This window comes from Eumetopias jubatus, unplaced genomic scaffold (genome assembly GCF_037043125.1).
Source record: "Eumetopias jubatus isolate StellerSeaLion01/CBP00866 unplaced genomic scaffold, mEumJub1_p1.0 scaffold_6, whole genome shotgun sequence".
Lineage (NCBI taxonomy): Eukaryota > Metazoa > Chordata > Mammalia > Carnivora > Otariidae > Eumetopias > Eumetopias jubatus.
The window spans coordinates 52,693,988-52,702,861 of NW_028274812.1; the positions used below are offsets into that span (position 1 = coordinate 52,693,988).

At 41.3% G+C, this 8,874-nt stretch overlaps 1 pseudogene; it reads right to left on the reverse strand.

The window, feature by feature from the left end:
* Positions 1 to 2,220: 2,220 nt before the first annotated feature.
* On the reverse strand, positions 2,221 to 2,306 carry LOC148164070 (U6 spliceosomal RNA; annotated as a pseudogene).
* Positions 2,307 to 8,874: the final 6,568 nt, after the last annotated feature.

The window sequence follows — 8,874 nt, forward strand, 5'->3', positions numbered from 1 at the left end:
ACAGTCCAGTGTTTGCCCTCTGCTATGACTATTGACTTCTGCTCAAGAATGATGACACAGTCGTTAAGTATGCACAAAGGGGACAGGTCCCATACCAAAATAGCTCAGTTTGTCTATAGAACAACCTACCCCAGCAGGGACCATCCGTCTCATTTCACAGCATTTTGCCCTGGGTCACACAATGAGTGGCAGGCCCAGAATTTGAACCAAAGGCTGTATGAATCCATGACATGTGCTCTTTCCCAAACCCTGCAATGCTTTTCCAACAGTATTTCCCTGTGTGGGCCATTTAGCCTAGAGAAACAAAGCTGGAACCAGACACACAAACATAACCCCAAGCACTAACTCAGCCAAGCCAAAGCTGGTGTTTAGACAAATCTGCACCCATCAGGTTGTTTTCTTGGATCTCTTATGTGTTTTTAAAGTCCACCTTTTTTTCCCCTCAATTTTTTAGTACATTGGCAATATTTGAAAAGGAGGATATTTCACTTGAAAGTCAGATTTCTCACTCTTCTTGAAAAATAAGATCTGGTAACATGTGGCAACAATGAGCTGGTATGTGCTCTCCAGTTCACCTCTTCATCATCAGGCCCTCTTCACTTATGTCTCCTGATGGACCACTAGACATTGGACTTAGCCACCCTAACTTGTATCTTCTGCTTCTACAGGACTCAGTGGGGTTGGCTCATTGCAGCTCCTGAGAAACAACTGTGTTCGTCCCTTCCCAGCTCTCTGTTCAATGAATCACATTGGTTACTTGAAATGGACTGTTGTGGGAGTTGTTACCCCACAGAAATTGGCAAATGCTAACAATCAAGTCTTTTGTGGGTTTTGTTTTATTTTCTTTTTCCTGAGAGTCAGTTTGCTAGCACACCATTGCCCTCACTCCACTCAGTCACTGTTCGGTGCTCTGAAGACAAAGATTTGTTCTGAATAGAAAGTGAAGGGAATGGAAGCATTTGAGAAACTACTTCAATCCTGCTAAGCAATTGCTTATACATTGTCTAACCTTTTCTCTTTTTTTAAGATTTATTTATTTTAGAGAGAGAGAGCACTGGAGCAAAAGGAGGGGCAGAGGGAGAGGGAGAGACTCTTAAGCAGACTCCCCACTGAGTGAGGAGCCTGACACAGGGCTGGACCCTGACATCATGACCTGAGCCTAAATCAACAGTCAGATGCCTAACTGACTGAGTCACCCAAGCACCCACTAACCTTATTTTTAAAGTACTTCAATTTAATGTGTGGAGTAGATACTCAGAACAAACCTTTTGATGAAAACCAAAGTTGGATAAGATTTTTTACTATTTTTTTTAAATGAATCATTGAGCTGGCAAGAAATCAAGGAAAAAACAAAGTTAAGGTAGGACCCCTGCTAAGTGAGCAAGCTCCTAGAAAATCTGTCAAACTGCAGTGTCCTTGAACTTCCACATTGACATGCATGCAGTGATGGAGACACAGAAGATAAACCCTCAAGCCTACCCAAGATCATAAGCAAAGTAAGAACCTATCCCAATTTAAATTGGCACAATCACTATGGAAAACAGTAAGGAGGTTCCTCAAAACATTAAAAATAGAACAACCATATGATCGAGCAATCTCACTTCTAGAGATCCAAAGGAAATGAAATCACTATCTCAAAAAGATATCTGCACCCCCAATATTCATTGCAGCATAATTCACAATACCTAAGGCATGTTTCCCAAGGCATATAAACAACCTAAGTATCCACTGAAAGATAAATGAATAAAGAAGATGCGGTATATATGCAATGGAATATTAGCCATAAAAGAAGGAAATCCTGCCATTTGTGACAACATGGATGAAACTTGAGGGCACTATGCTAAGTGACATAAGTCAGACAGAGAAAGACTATATTATCTCACATATATGTAGAATCTAAAAAAGCTGAATTCATAGAAACAGAGTAGATTTGTGGTTGCCAGGGGCTCTTTGTGAGGGGAAATGGAGAGCTGTTGGTCAAAGGATACAAACTTTCAGTTACGAGATAAGTAAGTTCTGGGGATCTAATGTAGAGCATGGTGTCTATAGTTAACAACACCATATTTTATACTTGAAAGTTGTTAAAAGAGTAAATGTTCTCACCACACACACACAAAAGGGTAACTATGTGAGGTGATGGATGTGTTAACTAACCTCATGGTGATAATCATGGTACAATATATGCACATATCAAATAATCATGCTATACACCTTTTTAAAAAAAATATGGAATGCTTCACAAACTTGCATGTCACCTTTGCACAGTGTCTTTCCAATTTTAGTATATGTGCTGCCAAAGCAAGCACCCATTGTACATCTTAAACTTACACAATGTTACATGTCAATTATGCCCTACCTAATAAAGTTGGGAGAAAATAATGTCATTTAAAATAAAACACATATATTTAAAAAAAAAAGAACCTCTTTCATAAAACTGGGATTCCAAAAGAACCAAAGTCAAGATGAATGTGAAATTGACTTGCTGTGCAGAAGAGGACCCCCGAAAAATCTGCCTGTATTGATCCTGGTGCTGGATGGAGAAAAAAAGGGGCTATGACTCTTCCTTGAGAGTCTGTAACTATCATGTGGCCTGCATGGAAGATTGTGATCTAAATTCAAGATACCATGGAATTTTTAAAACTCAATGAGTCCAAGATTGGGGTGCTCCAAACACCAGGCAAAACAAACACAAATCCTCTCCAGAGAAGATTATCTTGAACTTAGGCCTCAAAGAATGTCCCTAGATAAAGCTTCAAGAACAGAAGTTTACAATCACAAACAAAACAAATAAGGAAGCAAGCCTCCGTAAGTAAAGGCAGATAGAAACAAAAAATAAGCTCAGATACACAAAGATTTGAGGTATTCGAATAAGCAGGCACAGAAAATAAGTGTGATATATTTCAAGAAATAAAAGAGAACAAGGGTCTAAAAAAAAGCTAAACAGATTTGAAATCAAAGTGCTTATTTATTTTTGATTTTTTCTTCCCAACTAGATTTTAGGTCCTTGAAGACATAGGGGCCAGGCTGAATACCTTATAGGTTGTGGTTGTCAGTTGAAGGAAGGAAATACTCAACTCTTCTTTTGAAAGCCAGCAGCAAGAACTGAGTTTGTGAGCATAGTTTTTAAAATCCTATTGCAAGGGGGCGCCTGGGTGGCTCAGTTGGTTAAGCCACTGCCATCGGCTCAGGTCATGATCCTGGAGTCGCGGGGTTGAGTCCCGCATCGGGCTCCCTGCTCAGCGAGGAGCCTGCTTCTCCCTCTAATCCTCCCCCTTCTCATGTATTCTCGCTCTCTCAAATAAATAAATCTTTAAAAAATAAATAAAATAAATAAAATAGAATCGTATTGTAAGATCCAACAAATCACTTGTACGGGAAAGGAAGGCACAAAGGCAGAATTAATGCAGTGCTGCCTACCAGCCAGCCTACGGCAGACAGCACTGGGCTTTGTAAGTGGTCCATCCATTCCATTTCTCATCTTGGGAATACTAGTGAAGTAAGCCTGGGTCTGTGTCCACTTGTTAGAAAATCTATTTTAAATGCCTAGTAATGGGACTCTTAAATACAAATTACTTTAAAATATCGATGCAGGGACACCTGGGTGGCTCAGTCAGTTAAGCATCTGCCTTCCACTCAGGCCATGATCTCAGAGTACTGGGTTCGAGCCCCATGTCGGGCTTTCTGCTCATCACGGAGTCTGCTTCTCCCTCTCCCTCTGCCCCTCTCCCCTGCTAGTGCTCTCTCTCTCTCTCAAATAAATAAATAAAATCTTTAAAAGAAATAACAAATAAAATATTGATGCGGTACTTTAAAGAAATCAAGGCCATATGGAACCATTCATTACTGGTGCAATTTGGCATGTCCACTAGTGTGTCAAGTTTTCCAGAAGGAATCTAATACTAAAACCCCAACAGGGTTCAAGAGACATTAGATCTAATTATTGCCTCTCCTATAACCCCAGCTGGAAATGGAGTAAACCTGTGGAACAGGAAGATGACAGAGGAAACATATAAAAGTTTGACAGATTTTGCAAGTCTGATGTAGACAGCTTAAAATTCTCAAACTAGCAAGGTATGAGGCCTGCACGTATGTTACAGCAAACCCCAGCATAGAAAAGTACCAAGTAAGCTACCATAGTTGCTTGATAAGGATGGTGTATTTGAGTTTGAATGTTATCCATTAGTGATGGTTCAAATGTCTTAGAAGAAAGCTTATCCTTTGTTGGAGGAACATTTCTCAGTTCAGGTGCTGGTAGACCCCTTCTTGGTGGCCTGAGTGAGTGTCCTAGTGGTGTTAGTGGGACCTGCTTTCTGAGTCTGCTCCAAGAAACATTTCAGGTGTCTGGCCTGAGCACCTGGCTTCTCACCAGAGAGGAAATTCCGGTTGGTGGTTCCATCCACTCTTCTCCACATGTTGGAAAGGTCTCACCTTCACTCCTTTGCCCCTCTGGATATTTCTCCTCTAATATCACATATCTGTGCCCTCTTCGGGGCTACTCGTGCTCATTTCTGGAGAAACAGCTGATGCCAACAAAATGGGTGACAGAATCGCTAAGGAGACACATGTGAGGAAGAAGTGTCCAGGCCCCCAAACACAAGTCCCTGAATGAAAGCACAACATCAGAACCTCAAACATTTGCACAGCGTTGAGAGCGCTTTTACAACTCCAATTCTCAAATGTATAATGTGAAGACCTTTTTTTTTTTACTCTTAAAATGACTTTTATAAAATCTGTATTTTGGAAACAAATAATGAATCCAAGTGAATAATTCCATAAAAAGCCACAATCCCTAGGGTACCTGTCCTGTGTAGGAAACTAACCAAACCCCACCACTTTGGGTCAGGCTTTCCTATTCACTATGGAGAGTGAAACTGCCTGTGGAGTTTGTAGGAATTTTGCCCACCAATAAGAAGATGACGGTTGAGCCACCCCCCCCTTTTTTTACACTTGTTGTGCTATGAAACTATGTTGTTGGAGAGCGGGCGTCGGTTGTCATGACAACCAACTGGAAGGGCTGTGACCCACAGGGAGTCTAGAAAAGGGAGACAGTAGCCTGCACCTCCAGGGCACAGGGGGCAGAGTGGAGAGTCCAACAGCCAAGGGAAGGTCAGTGGCCTCAGAAACCCTTCTCAGCTGTCCCCCCAGACCTGACAACTCTGCGGGAAGTGGTGAAATCAAGTTTCTTCACCTGCTGAATCAAGAATCAGAGCCCGTCTTGGGAAACCACAGGTGGAGGAACTCCATGAGGCCCAGTCTGGAAATGGTCATTTTGACCTTCCCCAAAAAACACAATATTATCAAGAAGTTGTTCTTTTTAAATGAATTGACCTCCAAGTGAACAATTAGAATTGCATTCCTTTCTCAAAAGTATAAGAACTAGGGATGCCTAGGTGGCTCAGTCAGTTAAGCAGCTGCCTTCAGGTCATGTCATGATCCTACGGTCCTGGGATCAAGTCCCCCACATTGGGCTCCTTGCTAGGAGGGGAGCCTGCTTCTCCCTCTCCCACTCCCCCTGCTTGTGTTCCGTCTCTCGCTATGTCTCTGTCAAATAAATAAATAAAATCTTTTTAAAAAAAATAAGTATAAGAACTAGCTTATCTGGGTATGTTTTAAGTTAGTCCCCTCCCCTTTTCCACAGTTGTAGTCTATTAATACTGAAAGCATGCCAGTCAGAATTCTTACGTCATTGTTGCTCAACTTCTGGATTCAAGAAATTCTCAGAAGATGAGAATGCTTGGAAAATCCCTTCTAGAAGTCCTTCATGTGGTCCCGCCTAATGCTTTCATTCTCTCAGATATTAAAAAAAGAAAAGTTTATTAACCTCGAATCTTTCAATTTATCTAGTATGAAACAAGGCACTTAAAATATTTTAGAGACATCTATATTTTGTAATTGTCCTGTATCTATAAGGATGATATGCCTATCTCCTCTTTCAACATATACTTTCTTTTTTTTTCACCTTTTTATTGAGAAACATAACATGCCTACAGAAAATAACAGAAGAGTTTAGTTTATGTGACAGTACAGCTTAATGAATGCCTGTTAAGAGAACATCATATAACACACAGGTCAAGAAATAGAATATTACCAGCACCCTACAAATCCCTGGGATGCTCTTCCCCATCAAAGCCCTCCTCTCTCTCCCTAGAAGTAATCAGTTCTAATTTTGGTCATAATTTCTTTGCTTTTCTTTATAGCTTTCCACCTATGTTTGCATCCCTAAACATAATCCTTTAGTTTTGCCTGTTTTTGATCTTCATATGAATAGGATCACACCTCTTATGTGATCTTTTCTTTTTTTTTTTTCCTTTAAGTAGGCTCCACACCCAACTGTGGGGCTCGAACTCACAACCCCGAGATCAAGCGTCATTTGCTCTACGACTGAGCCACCCAAGTGCCCCGTATGTGGTCTTTTCCATGTGTTCTTTTGGATCTTGCTGCTCTCTCTTGCTACTATGTTTGTGAGGTTCACCTATGTTGCTGTGTGCTGCTGACCTTCATTTTCATTGCCATAGCATCCATTGCATGAAGAGCTCTCCATCTAGCTATAATCTATAGTCAGTTTATCTGTTCTAATGTTGATGGCTACCTGGGTTGTTTCCAGTCTAGTGCGACTGCGAACATTGTTCTGACATACCTAGGCATGTGTGCATGAGTTTAGTGTATACTTAATAGAGGACTTTCTGGGTCATAGGCAGGTCATGGGCATGTGCATCTTCCACCTCACTGAATGCTCGACGGTTCTCTGAAGTGGTTGTACCATTTACACTCTCACCAGCACTGCTGAGTGGGCTCCTTGTCCACATTCTCACTAGCAATTGAAATTGTTGAGCTGCTTAATTTTTCTATTTTCTTCTTTTAGTGATAATGGATTTAAACGATTTAGATTTAATTGAGATTCCTGAGCACCTGCTAAGAAGCAACGTCTGTACTAGGAGCTTCTCTATGTATTTGATCATTATTAAGTTGCAACAGCCCTAGAAAGGAGATGATGTTCTCCCCATTTCATAAATGAGGAAAATGAAAGCCACAAGCTGGAAGTTTCCCAACAGAGGCCATGACAGCGCTGGGACTAGAACCCAGGTCTGGCTGACTTACAAAGACCACACTCTCTCCACGTTCCTTTGCAGTTCCATCCCCGCCCTCTGCTTCCTCTCATCAGAATCTGCAAGACAGATGCCTGGGTTGGGAGTATGTTGCCTCGAGGAGCCCATCCAAGGCCCTGCTGGGCGCCAGGCCCTGGCTCTGACTTCAGACATACCTGCTTCAGCTCACAGAGTCCATCACCTGAAGGGAACATTACAGAAGCTCATGTTGCACTGACTCAGCTGAACCACATTCCTCTTGTTATAAAGGATTCCTCTTAAACACTCTTTTAACTAGTTTACTCTGTTTTGTTTAATGCCCAGAAACCCACTTCCTTCTCCTTCAGCTCAGCCTTAGTCCTTTTGCAGTAGCATTTTCCCTCCCAGACTCTGAGCTACTTGAAGACAAAGACAATGTTTTAATCCCTTTAAAAAAAATCACATGTTGTGGGGGAGGTGTCAGTCAAAGGGGATAAAATTTTAGTTATGCAAGATGAATAAAGTCTGGAGATCTGTACAACCGTAGGACCTATAGCAAACAATTCTGTAGCATATACTTAAAATTTTGCTAAGAGGGTAGATCTTATGTGAAGTACTCTTACCACAAAAGAAAAAAAAATTAATAAAAAGAAAGAAAGAGAGAAACGGGGCATGATGAATGAGTTTATGGCCTTGATGATCTCAGGGGCATATACTTATCTCTAAACTCATCAACTTGTATACCTTAAATATGTACAGTTTTTTGTACATCAATCCTCACACCTCAGTAAAGTGGTTAAAGCAAAATAAAATAAGATAAGCAAACAAAACAAAAAATCGTATGTTGAATGCCCAGACCAGGAGCAACACGGCAGAAAAAGCAGAAGGGCCAGGAGACGTGGCTGCCGTTCCCTGCCCCATCCTCAGCTCACCCAGGCCATCTGACCTTCCCATGTCTCAGTGTCCTCTTCTATAAAATGAAAACGGCCTAGAGAATCTCAGAGGCATTTGGTGGTGCTAGTCTCTGCGACTGTGTTAATTAATTTCTTCAAAAAGCACTTATCTAACACCTTCTGTTTGCACCCTTTAACAAACAAAACCTCTGGCCCATATCATTGATACTCAGATAAAATGCCGCAGAGCTGGTTTGTTTTCCCTTCTTTACATGTTCATGGACATTGGTTATTTCTTCATGGCTTACCTATTTCTAACCATTAGATTTAGTTCTTTTTTAGCAAGAGCCATCTTTGCTATTTCCCAACTGACCTGGAAGCGCAATGAGGCAAGAGATTGTGTCTAATTTGTATCTTCAGCACAGAGCAGACATTCAGTAAATGTGGAAGGAAGGGCAAGAGGGAGAAAAGCAGGAATCCTCCCTGACTTGTGATAATCACTGAGCACAGAGAGAGTCGATATTTAAACCACAGTCCCTGTCCATGCAGGGTGCCTTTGGTAGCAAGCTCTGACATTTTACTGAACCAGTAGACCATCAGAGCTGTACAAAATTACATTTTTTTTACTGAAGCTTTTTGCAGGTACCTAATGTTATCAATGCCTTCATAAAGGATGCCAAGTGTTCCTGAGGGCAAAGGAGAAGGGAAAAGTATTATAATAAAATTACCAGACTCATTTGGCTTTTAACCATAGAAAGTTGACGGCTCTGGGAGATCCTTTATTTCTGCTGAGTTGGCATTAATATAAGGCAACCTGCTTTCTGTTAGCTTTTGATAGTGTGTTTTAGAGGTGCTCTTTAGGAAGGTCTAACTTTCTTTACCTGGGTCTAGCTCTGGGCTCTGCCAAACTTCCTGGT